Source organism: Aethalodelphis obliquidens, unplaced genomic scaffold (genome assembly GCF_003676395.1).
Source record: "Aethalodelphis obliquidens isolate GAN/ISIS:26980383/991018 unplaced genomic scaffold, ASM367639v1 scaffold19, whole genome shotgun sequence".
In the NCBI taxonomy this organism is placed as follows: domain Eukaryota; kingdom Metazoa; phylum Chordata; class Mammalia; order Artiodactyla; family Delphinidae; genus Aethalodelphis; species Aethalodelphis obliquidens.
In genome coordinates, this window is record NW_020837963.1 from 1,318,325 (window position 1) to 1,332,480 (window position 14,156).

General features: G+C 47.0%; 1 protein-coding gene across 2 annotated transcripts in view; it reads left to right on the plus strand.

Annotated features, from left to right (window-relative positions):
• Positions 1–3,495: 3,495 nt before the first annotated feature.
• SETBP1 (SET binding protein 1) overlaps positions 3,496–14,156 on the plus strand; it is a 375,892-nt gene continuing 365,231 nt past the window's right edge. For both annotated transcript variants that reach the window (XM_027118403.1, XM_027118404.1), the window contains exon 1: positions 3,496–4,714. The gene's annotated coding sequence lies outside the window, so the exon portion shown is untranslated. The remainder of the gene's footprint in view (positions 4,715–14,156) is intronic.

Consider the following 14,156-nt stretch of genomic DNA (forward strand, 5'->3'; position numbering starts at 1 on the left):
CGCTGGATGATGCTCCACAGTCAGGTAGATGAGTTGAAGTTGATAGCGATCAAATTGAGACATTAATTGAGAACAGTCAATGTTATATCACGCAGCAGATAGCCGACATACTCAAAATATCCAAATCAAGCGTTGAAAATCATTTGCACCAGCTTGGTTATGTTAATCGCTTTGATGTTTGGGTTCCACATTAGTTAAGCAAAAAAAACCGTCTTGACCGTATTTCCACATATGAATCTCTACTTAAACATAATGAAAACATTCCATTTTTAAAACAAATTGTGATGGGCGATGAAAAGTGGTTACTGTACAATAATGTGGAACGGAAGAGATTGTGGGGCAAGTGAAATGAACCACCACCAACCACACCACAGGCCAGTCTTCATTCAAAGAAAGTGATGTTGTGTATATGATTGGATTGGAAGGGAGTCCTCTATTATGAGCTCCTTCCAGAAAACCAAACAATTAGTTCCAACAAGTACTGCTCCCATTTAGACCAACTGAAAGCAGCACTGGATGAAAGGCATCCAGAATTACTCAACAGAAAACACATAATCTTCCATCAGGATAATGCAAGATTGCATGTTTCTTTGATGACCAGGCAAAAATTGTTACAACTTGGCTGGGAAGTTCTGACTCATCTGCCGTATTCACCAGACATTGTACCTTCAGATTTCTATTTATTTTGATCTTTACAAAATTCTCTTAATGGAAAAATTTCAATTTCCTGGAAGATTGTGAAAGGCACCTGGAAGAGTTCTTTGCTCAAAAAGATAAAAAGATTTGGGAAGATGGTATTATGAAGTTGCCTGAAAAATGGCAGAAGGTAGTGGAACAAAATGGCGAATACGTTGTTCAATAAAGTTCTTGGTGAAAATGAAAAGTGTGTCTCTTATTTTTACCTTAAAACAGAAGGAAATTTTTGGCCAACCCAACCCGTAATAAATGTGCAGCAGTTCTCAAGAAGATATGGTTTATGACTTCACCCTTCTACTATTTCTGCATCTGTGTTCTGTGTACTTTGTAAACATCTCCTTTCTGATATTTCCATATATTAGATGTAGTTAGAAGTTTGCATGTCAGTCTCTACCACTGGGTTGTGAATTCTGAGTTTGAATCTCTAGTTGCTACCATCTTGTCTGGTATAATTCATGCTACATAATTATTTGCTGAGTGACTGCAAGATGCAGACATTGGAGACTGTAGGACTAAGAGATGTGTGTTGTGTGTATTCCCGTCAGCTGCTCAGATTGCCCCTTTATTTTCTCAAGGATCCTGGGGCATTGGGAATAGGTATCTTAAAATTGCATGGCACTAATTTTCAGACCAACTTCTTTACTAGTTTCGGACTTTCTGGTGTTTTAGGATCTGGTTCTCAGATAACCAAAAAGTGGCCTACCAGGGAAAGAAGATAAGAATTCCTGTGGAGCTTCTCTGGTGGCATGGTGGTTGAGAGTCCGCCTGCTGATGCAGGGGACACGGGTTTGTGCCCCGGTCCGGGAAGATCCCACATGCCGCAGAGCGGCTAGGCCCGGGAGCCATGGCCGCTGAGCCTGTGTCATCCGGAGCCTGTGCTCCACAACAGGAGAGGTCACAGCAGTGAGAGGCCCGCGTACCGGAAAAAAAAAAAAAAAGAATTCCTGTGATATTTAGCTAGAATTTGAATACAGGTCCCATTCCATCAATAAACATATTGTTCAGGGGTGTGGTTTTAGTTTTTTCAGGAATCCCTTATTATTATATACAAAAATTATATTATTATATTATTAATGTTATTATATGCTTAAAATTTATCCAAAATACAGTATATGTAATGCATATTAGTATATGTAGATATACATATATATATATGTGCATATGTATGTGTGCTTTATATATAGCTATATAAAACAAAGAGTGAGAAGACCCCCCTTTCCTTCCCCTCCTCTCACCCTCATGATCAAAAAATGGGCTACATGTATGGAAGGAACATTGACTGAGAAGTCACAGGACATAGAGTCTGTTTATGGCTTTGCCTTAATTTAATGACTTGGAGCAGTCCACTGCATCTCTGTCTCTGTTTCCTCAATTTTAAAATGATGGGGTTTGACTAAGTGATCTCTCAGGTAAACTTTTACTGCACCATAATGCTGTAGACTTACCATCTATTATAGTGAATTTTTAGTATGCCATGTGCTCTCTGAGCTGCTCTTCAAAGAAACACAACACAGGATGGAAGACCCTGTAAATATGCTAAGGTTAAGAAGGGAAAAGACTTGGGCAACAAGCTTTAGTTCTGGCTCAGATGACACCAGCCAGCCATATGCTCATGGGCACATCCTTCTGATTTCTGGAGCTCAGTTTCTCCATTTGGAAAGTGTAGGCAAAAACCCACATGCTATCTTAGTCCTCTGTGGGCTTTGGTATAGGATTTCAGAAATCTAGGTACAGAAGGAATCAGGCAAAGGTCATCTGATTGCACAGAATCTTTGTTTTTGACATCAAATTTTGTGCCTAGATCTTTATTTCTATTATCAGTTCATATGTCCTGCTGATTTTCTTTTCTAATTAAGCATTACCTTCCCACTAATAAAAACAGTACTCCAGTATAGGGGTAAGAGAAGACCTATTGAAACATTGCTCTAACAGAGGTCTTGCAGTGATGAGTAACAGAGGAAACGTTTTTGGCCAATCAGAACATTTCTCTGAAAAAAAGAAGACAGCAAGGGCACTTTGGTCAGAGGGCAGTGATCTTTTCATAATCAGACTGAACCTGATCCAGGGACATGGACCAACATGGGAGTTACGGGGTCCTCAGAGCCAGTCTCCGTTGCTGTACTTCATTACATCGTTCCTCTGAAAAGAGTGATGAGAGTGAAGAAGCTCTGTGACAATTCACACGAGCAGGCGACCCAGGTCTTCAGTGGCTGATGTGGTTGGTGGGGGTCATTCCCAATCACTACCGAATCATTCCTCAATCCAAAGTCCCAGAACTCTCAATATAAAACGTGGTAAGCAGGAGTTCTCTCACAATCCGAGTTCTGAGTAAACTCTACACAAGGTCTTTAAGCAAAACCACTTGCAAACCTTCCTGAATCCCTATCTGTCCTATAATGTAGAAACACCCCTGAGGGGTTACATTCCTCAGTTGCCTGGGGTTGCAACTGAGTGGCCTGAATAGGTCCACTTTTGCAGCCCCAATACAAATAGTCAAAGAGATTAAAATACCACTATATTTTGTATGAACTGAAGACATTCCACCTTATTCTTTTCACCATCCTTAATAGAGAATTGCATGCCAACGTCATCTCTCAGTGTCTTTCCCCTCATCAACTGTCGAATTTTGGTGAATAACGAGAAAATGCACATAAGCATCTGAATGCATACATGTCGCTTAACAAAAATATAACCCCCTGAAATGTAATTACCAGGTTAAAAAAATGCACCCAGTTTCAGAGCCTATCACATCTCGCGCCTCGGCGCGCAGTTCCCCCAACACTGCTCCTGTTGTGTCAGATAGTGGCAGTGTTGAGCCCGGGAGCCGGTGCCGAGCCCGCGGCGGTCCCCGCGGCAGCCCAGTCTCCGCGGCGGACTCCGACGCGCAGAGCCACTGGGCCTCGAGGGCGTAGGGGAGCGGGAGGGGCGCGAGGGCGGCGAGGGGTCCCCGGTCCGCCTCCACGAAGTGTTTTCCTTCTCCCCGGGCACAAGCCCCACTCCCTCCAATTGATCGAAATTCACAGAAATTCACTGCAGGAGGGTGAAGGGAGAGGTCGCTCGCCTGTTACTGGCTGTGCCTCCCCCGGCTCAAGTCGGGGAAGCGGCCCCCGATCGGCTGTTCGAGCGGTGTGGGTTCCCGCATCCCCTCCGAGGCAGATCGCGGGGTGGCTGTCCCCGTTCGGCTCCGCCGCGCTGCCGCTCCGATCCTCCCCCTCCCCCGCCCGCGCCCTCCCCCTTCCTTTCACTAGGACTCCGGGACTCGGGAGAGGGCGCGGGAGGCAGCCACTCGGGCCCGACCCCACTCCAGCGCTCGCCGGGGACGCGGGCGGGTGGCGAGGGGACGCGGCGGGGGCGCGGGTCGGGCGCGGCCATGGAGCGGCGGCGGCGGCGGCGGCGGCAGCACTAGCGACCGCGGGCGGACAGGCTGGCGGGCTGGGCCGCCGGGCGCCGCGGACCGAACTGCACAGCTCAGCAAAAGCGCCCTCGCCCTCCGCGCGCCGCCTCCTGCGAGCCCGAACCCGGCAACATTTTTTAAGGCTCCAATCCATCCTTTGAAGAAAAGAAAAAAAAATAGCATTGATTGGAGAGACTGGGATATATATAATTTGGGGGGTGGGGGGGCTCCTGCTAAAATTAGCCAGGCCCGCGGCGCGCGGTGTGCGAGTGTGTGCGTGCGGGCGTGTGTGTGTGAATGTGATTACTCCAGGACTCCTCGGGCTCCGGAGACGCCATTTTCCCCCTTGATATCTCTCTCCGTAAATCGGTGGCGCGGCGCAGGCGGCAGCGCCGGGCGGGAAGCGCGGGGCCGGCCGGGGCGCCCGCCGCTCGCCTCCGCCTCCGGGCGCCCGGGGGCCCCGGCGCCCCCCGAGCGAGGGTGGCCAGCCCGCGGCTCGCCGTGTGACAGATGCTCATCGCCATGGAGTTGCCGCAGCAGCACCTTCGGGGGCTCGGGCGAGCGACGGGAGCCGGGATCTGAGCGAGCGCCGGGGCCGGCGGAGCCGGAGTCGCCGGGACGTGGGTGAGCACGCGCGGCGACCTTGGCCCGGGAGCCCGGCGCCCAGCCTCCAGCCACGCCGCGGGCCGCCGCACGCTCGGGGTCGGGGGCGGTGTGTGTTCCCTGCATGAAAAAGTTAAAGCTGCCTCGCCGGGGCTTTGACTTTGCACCGATGGGAAGGGGGAGACCGGGCCGAAGGGGCGGGATGCCGGTCCCGGCGAGGCTGCCGAGGATGGGCGCGATTACGGCCCGCCGGCGGTGGGCAGAGATGCTGGCTCATTTGAAGTGACTCGTTGGTGGCGGCGTTGGGCTGGAGGTCTGGGACCTTATTGAGTTTGGCCTAATCTGATCCCCCCCCCACCGCCCCCGACCCCGGCCTTCTCCCTCCCCACGCCTTTTGCACCCTCCCTCAGTCCGGCCGCTGACTGCCGGGGCTGGCGGGTTTGGCGTTGGCGGAGTGGACTAGAGAGGGGGAGGGGGGAGGGAAAGGGGTGGGAAGGCGGCAGGATATTTTTTTCTCTCTCTCTTTGTAACTTGCAGGTTAAGTGGAGCTAGAGAGCTACATTGTATCTAGTTAGATTTTTTTTGGGGGGGTGGGGGGGAATGTATCAGAATCTAACGTGTCGTTAATAGAAAGAAGAACAGGGAAGAAGTGGTCCAGCCGGCTAAGGTTGGTGTGTGCTTGCGTCGTGGCTCTGTGTTAGTCTTTTTCTTAAAATCTTAATCAATGGATCTGAGTCTCTTTCTCGTGCTCTCCGGTTTGGGGACTCTGAAAAGACAGGAATTCCCTTAAAAGCAGACGAATGCCTTTTTTGAAAGCACGCATTGTGTGTGTTTCTAGAGGAGCCGTGGTCTTGGGAATTAACGACAGGCTTCCCCGTTCGGTGGTTTCCAGTGGGAAATAACTCTTGAAAGGGAACACTTCAGTATCGATTTATTGTTTTTGTCTTTCAAACGATTATCTCTTTGACTAAAATACTGTAGAAGTTCCACAGAGACAAAGTCAGGTAAACTGGACTGGGCAGATCTTTAGCAAGATGGTGATAACGCTGATGCTGTTTTTGGTGTGTATTTGTGATGGAAGCATTGTTGGGTAATAGCAATTTCTGATCGGTAGAGCATGCTGGCTCTACAAAAATAAGGAACTACCGAAATGCTGTCTTCCAGTCCCCATCCCCTACAGGCTGCACACACCCCTCCTATCACAACCCACACCAGTTACAATTCTGAAATAGGATCCAACTGGAAGTATTTTCCTTGGAGATCGGAAAGTTGTGCAGTTGGAAGTATGAGATGAGGCTAGAGGTGCTGGGAGTGTGGGGAGCGGGTTCTTATTGCCCCCTGATGCTGCATTTATTCTTTATGTGTGTCTCTGTGGGTTCTGAGGGTGTGTATGTTGGTCTAGGAGGACTGTTCAGGGAAGGATTTCCGATTCGTTTCCGCTTCAAATAAACTGTCCTGATAATCTCATGGTTGACATCTAATGCTAAAAGGCCAATTTGTGTTTCTCTGTATCCCTGCAGAAGCTCTCCTCCGAAAGGGCAGTTTATTTTGGAATTCTACCACAGCTACTTTTCCTTCCAAGCTTCCCCGTCCCCTTCATCACTATCCACATCTTTTTTCCTAAAGTTAGTTGGAGTCTATGGTATTTATGGAGATACTAATATTACTTATTTTCCTCTTACATTATTTGTTATTCTCTTCCTTTTCATTCCTTTACTCTTCATCCTGTTTTTCTTCTTTTCCTGTAGTTTTATGCAAAAACTAACTTCATAAAGTCGCTATTGCCAAAACTATCTGGCAGTCCTGCCCCATCTTTTACCCTCCTGTAGTTTACACAGGTAAATCAGATGTGCCCTTCCTAATCCATCCTTATCCTCAAAACGTGTGTGTATGTGTGCACACACACACTCGTGTGTTTTGGAGGGGCAGGAGTCGTTTGGGAAAGAAGGACGTGGAGAGGAGAGGACGGGTGTTCTATGCAGGCCACATCTGCAACACTGGGGCCAGACCAGGATGGTCTGGGAGAGTTATCCTCACACACCCCAGTTGGATGTTGTCTGGCTGGGATAGGGAGGCGGAGCCAGCTGTCCAGGGGCCTGTGAGGGAGGAGAAAGTTTGTAGCACTTTAAAATGTAGCCAGTTTACAATCCCAGGTCACTCCCTCCCCTTTCTCCTGCTTTCTGTGGTTTCTGCCATCCCAAGACTAGTGGAGGGAGGAGTGATATCTTTTGCCCTGACTCGGAAGTCCCAGGTTTCAGTTAAGCTGAAGATGCAGTATTTTCCTCTGTACTTAATTGCTTTGCCTGCTACCAAAGAAGGGCTTCAGGACAGATCAGAAGAGTATGGTTAAACACAGAGTATTTGCAAACTCCAGGGTATATGTAGCCTGAGAAGATAGGAGACCAGGTACTCAGAAAGTGCTGCTTTGCACACCATCTCCCCTCCCCCATTAAGGAAAGAAAAGTCTTAGTCTTTGGAAGTTGAATTGGTGTTAGAACTGGGCTCTGGGAGCTGCTAGCCACTATAGTAACCTGAGCGGGGCTGGGGGGAGGAGGTGGTGAGTGAATGCTATTGGGAGCCAGAGGAGGGAAACAGACTTGTCTACCTTAGCAGGGAAAATAGATGTGTCACTGGAATAAACAAATTGGAGGTGGGGGATGGGATGGCTTGTAGTGAACATAAGGAGGAGTGGCTGAGAGGCAGTGATGTGGTTCCGAAGGGGGCCACTCAGAGCCTGGGAGAAAATATCAACTGCCTTATATGTTCACGAATGGGGTAGGCAAGTGAAGGAGTGTAATCCAATCTTTCGTATGTTAACATCAGAACATCCCATAGGAAGGCACTGCTGGCAGGCCCAGTTCTGGAGTTCACACAGGGGAGTCCTAGGGGTGTACCTGAGTGAACCAAGGCGCCCCTTTGGTGGTGCCACGAGGGCTTCTGGTCCTGTGAGTGCATTTATTATTCATGGCAAGCTAGTTTGTAAATCACCTGACCTAAATGAGGGCTGGGGGCAAAGAGAGAACAGTGCTTGGAATCTCTGTAGAAAGTTTAGTTGAAAATGGTCAGTGGGGAGAGGCAGGAGTTGGCTGAAGAAGAAATAAATAGGTAGGCACTTTCCTCTGGATTCTTGATTCCATTTCTGCTGTTATCTTGACTTTCAATTCCATTAGGAGCGGAATCAATACTTCTCTGGCACAAAAAATGTATCTCTAGGAGGGCAGAGTTCTTTCAACCTGGTCATTATTTTTAGTTGTACTTTAGTCTCTGCTCTGAAGCTTCTATATGATATGCAAAAGGAGGAAGATGAGAGGTGGCTGGCTGGATGGAACATCCTTTCTGAAATCTTGTAGAGACACTGAAACTTGGCTGGGCCTCAGCGGCCCAGAATGCCAGTTTTTCCCTTGGAGACTTGAAGTTTTAATTGAAACCAGATAGCTATCAAGAGGGGACCTGGCCAAACAAAACCTTGTTTTCTTCACTGCTCAGGAATGGGAAATAAATAATTTTTTGCTGATGGCATTTCAAGTTGCTTCAGTTTTGCTCCTGCCAGAAGAATGGGGTAAATTATTATTAACACATTAACATTGTAAGAAGTTGCAGTGCCTTAAAAAATGAGATAATGTTACCGAGTTTGCTTAGAGACCCACTGTGTGGGAGAGGTCTATTTAGGGGTGGAGGTGGAGACAAGAGGCTGCTCTTGTCCTGGAGGGGTGGCAGCACTGCCCTGAGAAAAGGAGGCTCATAGAGTCCTGGCCACACATCACTATGCTTGGTCCTTGGGTTGCTGTGAAGAAGTGAGCAAAACAGTCCAATTCCATTGCTATCCTATGGTATATTGTGAAACCTGGCGAGCTTCCCAAAATGTTTTGGGTCAGGATTGAATAAGGAGTACAGCCATCAGACCTATTGCCATAGGTGTGAGCTTCATTTAGGGTTGTTTCTAAAGGAAACCCTGGTGTTTCACAAACTCTCCATGAAGTTGCAGACACTTTGGGCAGCCAAAGGCTTGTTAAGTGCAGAAAAGTAAACACCAAGTTGCCCGCAGAGTGTACTACTTCATAAATGCAGGGGAAAGATGCCAACTTACATTCTTGTTTGGCTCTAAGTATTTATTTCCATTTTCACTTAGCCTACTACTAGATTCTCATGCCTCCTTAGACATACTAGGTTGGGGCAATATGAAGTTTTTGGGGAAACTGGTGACCTTAGATAACTGAGTCCAACTTAGTGGCCCTTACATTTCACATCTGGAATTTTCAGAGTCGGGTCAGAACAGCTTCCCTTTCAGAGTTGGTTTTTTACCCCCTTAGAGAGTACCATCTAAGGTTGAGGAAACATTATTTTTTTAATGGCCTTTGGTGTGGAAACCTGCAGTTGACTTCCTATCCAGTTCAGAGCAAATAATGCCAGGGTCAAATGGAGAATGTGAGCAGCCCTGAAGTCCACAGGATCTCTTGGGAGGAAGCAGCTACCCCTCCCCAGGAGCTAATGATGGATTGTGATCTGCAGATCCATGAGAAATAATTACAGGCAAAGCCAGCTGAGCTAACCCCCAGGCAGGCAGAGGCTTCTACCTTTCCAAGTGCTGGGAAGGGAGAGGGGATGAATGGAGAGCAGATAAGAGTTTCAGAACTTTGCCAGCTTGGAAAAATGTTTCTTTGACCCAACTTATCTTTTCCTATCAAAACATACTCCTTTTTATATGCATGGCACTTTTTTCTTTTCAAAAACATCTTTATACCACATCTGCCCCCTTGATTTTCTAAAGAGGGAGGCTTACTAAGCATTTTATCCCCTTTCAGAAGATGAGGCCATTGATGTGCTGACTTGCTGAAATGACACAAGTTGGTGGCCCACATGGGACCAGATGGCTCTGTTAAAGTGTGAAGAGCATCACACCTGAAGTGACAAGATCTGCTTTGGATCCTGTCCCTACTATTTCCCAGCTAAATGTCCCTGGAAAGTTATTTAACCTCTTTGAGCCTCAGTAAACTAATCAGTAAAATAGGGATAAAATATGCTTACCCTGACTACTACATAGGGGTTCTGCAGATTAAATAATACCAGCTAATTTCAGTAATTGAACTCTGAGAGGATTTCCACACTGCCTCCTGGAAACTGATGTCTGGGATTATTGTCACCATCGCTTGGAGGTTAATAACCTCTTGGCTTGACCAGAAATGCCTGTAGAGGCCCCTTGTGTTCTAAGACAGGCAGGGAATAGTTGTTTTGTGCTCCTGAGTTGACCAAAGGGGGAAAAAAGTGTGTACAGTATATGTATTTTTAAATCAGTTGAATTGTTGGATGCCTACTTTACATATACATCTGAGACTCAGAGTCTCAGATAGTATGCAATTTTGACTCAAGGATGTATTGGTGCTCAGGAAATGCTCTTTGAGTTAAGAATGAGAAGGAGAAAGAAAAAGACATGGAGACACACAGATAGGAGAGGTAATGGGTGGCGAGTGCGAGGGGGAGAGTTTTCATCAGGGAGCCACAGTGGCTGAGAAATGATATTCAAGACAGGATTTGTACCCTCTCTAAAGAACAGAACTGAGAGCAAGATTGCATCTGTCCCGACAAACCCAGCAAGTTCTCTCGAATCAGGGAAGTTCTTCACAGTCCATTTGCTGTCTGACTCTTCTGTATTGCTCCTCTTTCTCTTTCCCACGATTCCTGGCTCGCCCTGTCCAGCAGCCTGTACCAGACACCTTGAGCACTCTCGGGTGAACCCCGTTTTATGCAGCACGCACAGGCCTCTGCTCCCATCAGACTGATTTCCTTGCTGACCCTGGGCACTATGTACACTTGTCCACCTCCACACCTCTGCTCCTTCTGTATCAACGACTCCTCTCTGGAAGGTGTCCCTATTGGTCCCTTTTAGCCAAAGTGTCTACCTCTTCGGACACCTGACCAGCTCTTAGCTCTTCACTGCCTTCTCCAGAGCCCTTCAGGACTAAAGTACTTGCCGGGCATCTGGCACGTGCTGCTTTGTTCTTCATTGTCACTCACCTCTCCAGGCTGTGAGTCCTTGAATGATGGGGCCAAGTTTGCCCCACAAAGCCCTACTTATGAATGATTTCTGTTGCATGAGTAAATCACAGAATTTATGCAGAGATAGAATATTAAAAGTGAATGTTGTTTAAGATACACTAAAGCTCTGCATGGTGAAGCAACACAACGAGGACCTCTTAGACAAAGTGAATAATAAGTACTTATGTCAACGGCTTTTTATACTTCTGGCTATCTTTCAGGGGCAATCGCCCACTCTCAGTTTCTCCCTCAAAGCCTAAGAGTTAATGTTTTACTGCATGTTACATCCTATCAGTCACTGATTCACTCATTCATTCAATCATCAAAATATTTATTAAGTACCTACTAGAGCCTCCTCGCCCCTCTCGCACACATAGCTCTTGACTTTCTCTGAAAATTCCAATTGCATTTTTTTGTCCACCACACTCATTTTGGCACTTAACCATGCAATCTTCTTTGTTACTTAAGTCCAAGTGCTTCCCACTCCTCGGTGACTGAGTGCGCCTGGCTGCAGTGGAAAAGAAGGCTGAGCAGAGAAATGCACTCAGAGGGGAAAGTTCCAGGGACAGGCTTCTGAGAGGCAGGATGCAGGCTGGGCTGGCTCCCCGTCAGCACATGGTATAGGACAAGCTGCACTGCCTTTCTGCTCCTTAGCTTGAGCCATGGTAAAGAGAAAGAGTTTGGATTGATGTGGAGGGAGGGCCCCTTCTGAAATTCTGTGACTCTATAGGTAGAAGTGTCCTGGGAATTTTAAAGGTTTCTTAAAGCTCAGAACTCCTGGCACCCCAACAACTGTTCACACCACTCCCACTGAGGATCAGTGAACTTTGCTAAGTGTTTGCTGTGGATGAGAGTTACCTTCAGAAGGGGAACTGGGACCAGGAGAAACTCCCTAGTGAGCACCAAAGAGCCAGACTTGGGGACACGGAAAGGAGAGGAGGGGATGGTGAGCTAAGTGTGAAGAAGTACTGTAGTGAATAATGTGGAAGGAAGAAAAGGATTGATCCTCTACATCTTTTGAAAACTGGCCCCCTTTGGTGAAATGACTGAGTTGAGACAACGGAAATGAAGCAGACAAAGACGGCTTCTGGAATATCTAGACTATATTCCCTATCTGGGCTTTGCTACTGCTTCCTGTGCCCAGTAGGCATTTGGAATCTCTGCCATGGTTACTTTCGGACCTCATGGATCTCGGGGGCTAGGCGTTGTTTTCTTGTGTAGATTCTGTTGGGCATGAAGGCTAGGGCTGTGCCTGTGCTCCCGGGATGTCTGCTCAGTCCCCACAGCAGAGTCTGCCCTTTCATGGCCTGTGTTCAATAACAATTAGTGAGTTGGTTTGTATGCATTTGGGGATGAAAGCGAGTGACCCGCAGTTTGTCCAAAGCCAGAGGCCTCTGAGATTAGGGTTGGGGTGGAATCAGGAAAGCTGGGTTTTGACCTGAGTTCAGAGGGCATTCTGAGTCACCTAGGAGCACACTGCTTGAGTATTTAGGAAGAGCAAGGCTCTACAAGCTACTGAGATGCTGCAATTACTTTTACTCTAGGACTTGGAATAGAAAAAAAAAAAAGGCAAGGAACTCAATTAGCCTAACTCCGTAAAAAGCAATTTCTTCTTTATTCCTTTTATCTGCCAAAGATTGAGAGTTCTGTCAGTGGAAAGAAACTGCTTGGGGTTTGAACTTGGGCCTGGAAAGATGTAGTTGCTGGAGGTGCTGAATTTGTTGAATTCAATGCAGTGGCCTGAGAACTCTCATTAGAGGCAATTGGGGCACAGTTGTTGTGCTTGTAGCAAAATAATGAAATCTGGGTGGCAAGTCCCTTGCAGTTGTTGGGTGGTATGTCTGTGACCTATTGTTATTCGAGCAATGAGAGCTTTGATTTTTTTTTTTTTAAGTATTGATTCATAATGGTGACTAAAAAGGATGATTTGATGTGAAAGCCCTGTGGGCCTTCTCTCTGTTCATTATTTTGTACTCCAGAGCTTGATTACAGTCAGTTTTTGGATCCACATATGTTTATTAAGGTCTCAGCATTGCAATTTGTTCCATTGTTCTTGGCACTGTTGGGTGAGAAAGGTCTGGTATGAGACATGGCTTTTGCCCTTGGAGAATGGACAGTATATCTGGAGAGACAGGCTTAGCTCAAAAGGAAAGCATCCGTCTGAAGCCAAAGTGGGAGCATGATCTACGTGGAATTATGCTATTTGGTTGATCAGGCATAAAGTGCAGTCAGGGAAGGCTTCAAGGAGGAGGTGGTTTTGGGGTTGATGGTGGAACTGAAACAAGGGGACATTCTTGGTGGGTACAGTAGCAGAGATGGGACAGAGTTTGAATGTGAATTTGGAATTGCCACAAGGAAACGAATGCTAATCATGAACATGTACTGCATCTGGTAGGAGCAGGGAGGCCTTGATGCAGAAGGTCCAGCTGGCTGATATTGAGGCACAGGTCACCCATAGCAGGCATCTTGCTGGTCTGAGGTTTCCTGACAGCAGTGCGAAGGACAAAATTCAGGGCTAAGTTGGGCCCAGTCTTAGCTGTCCAGAGTTTTCATTCAAACTCCTCAACTTTTCAACCTTCTGATTCAGCAAACTTGGTTTGCTCATTCACATTTAAACATGAGTATGATAGACTCTGATGGTGCTGTGGGGACCTCAAGAGATAGAGAGGAGGTTGTCTCTGTTCTCAATCTGATGGAAGACTCCATGAGAACTCATGAAAACCAGTGGAGGAGCAGCGACAGAGGACAGTCATGTAGGGCTCTGTGGAGTGTCAGTCAGCAAAACAGACAGGATGGGGTCCCGTGAGGAATAGGCCAAGGCTACATCTCCCCTGAGCTGAGATGGGAGCCATGACTGGAGTTTTCAGAATGTGAGGAGGGTAGGTGTGAGGAACACTTCCACGCATGCCATACTGGAGAGAATCCTGACATCTGACTGTCCTTCCCACTACTAGTCCTGTCAGCCACCAACTCTTCAGTCTGGAGTCCAAAAGAGGCACCTTTAGGACAAAAATAAAACTACATATAAACATTCAGAATGGGGATCAGCCACTCTGGGAAACAAAGAAGCTCTGTGATACAGGTACTCATTTCCAGGAGTTTAAAGCATAATTGGAGATTGAAGTTTCAAGTAACAATGCAATATTTAAATGACCATGCACGAAAGCTGAAGGAGAAATATCACAAAGGACAGGAAATGGAGCCAGTATTTGTTTACTCTCTGGTATGCCTAGCATCTCCTTTGTGGCAGAAGCACAAACATGGAAGTGTCAGATTACACTTTACATTCAAATGACAATAAGCAAAGCGATTGCTGAATCCGACGGTTGAGAAGTCAAGGAATTTGAATTAAGACTGAACAGGTAGTGGGGTAAAAATTAAAGGGCCTTGAAAGAATGACTAGGGAATTTATTATCTGTTTGATTATTCA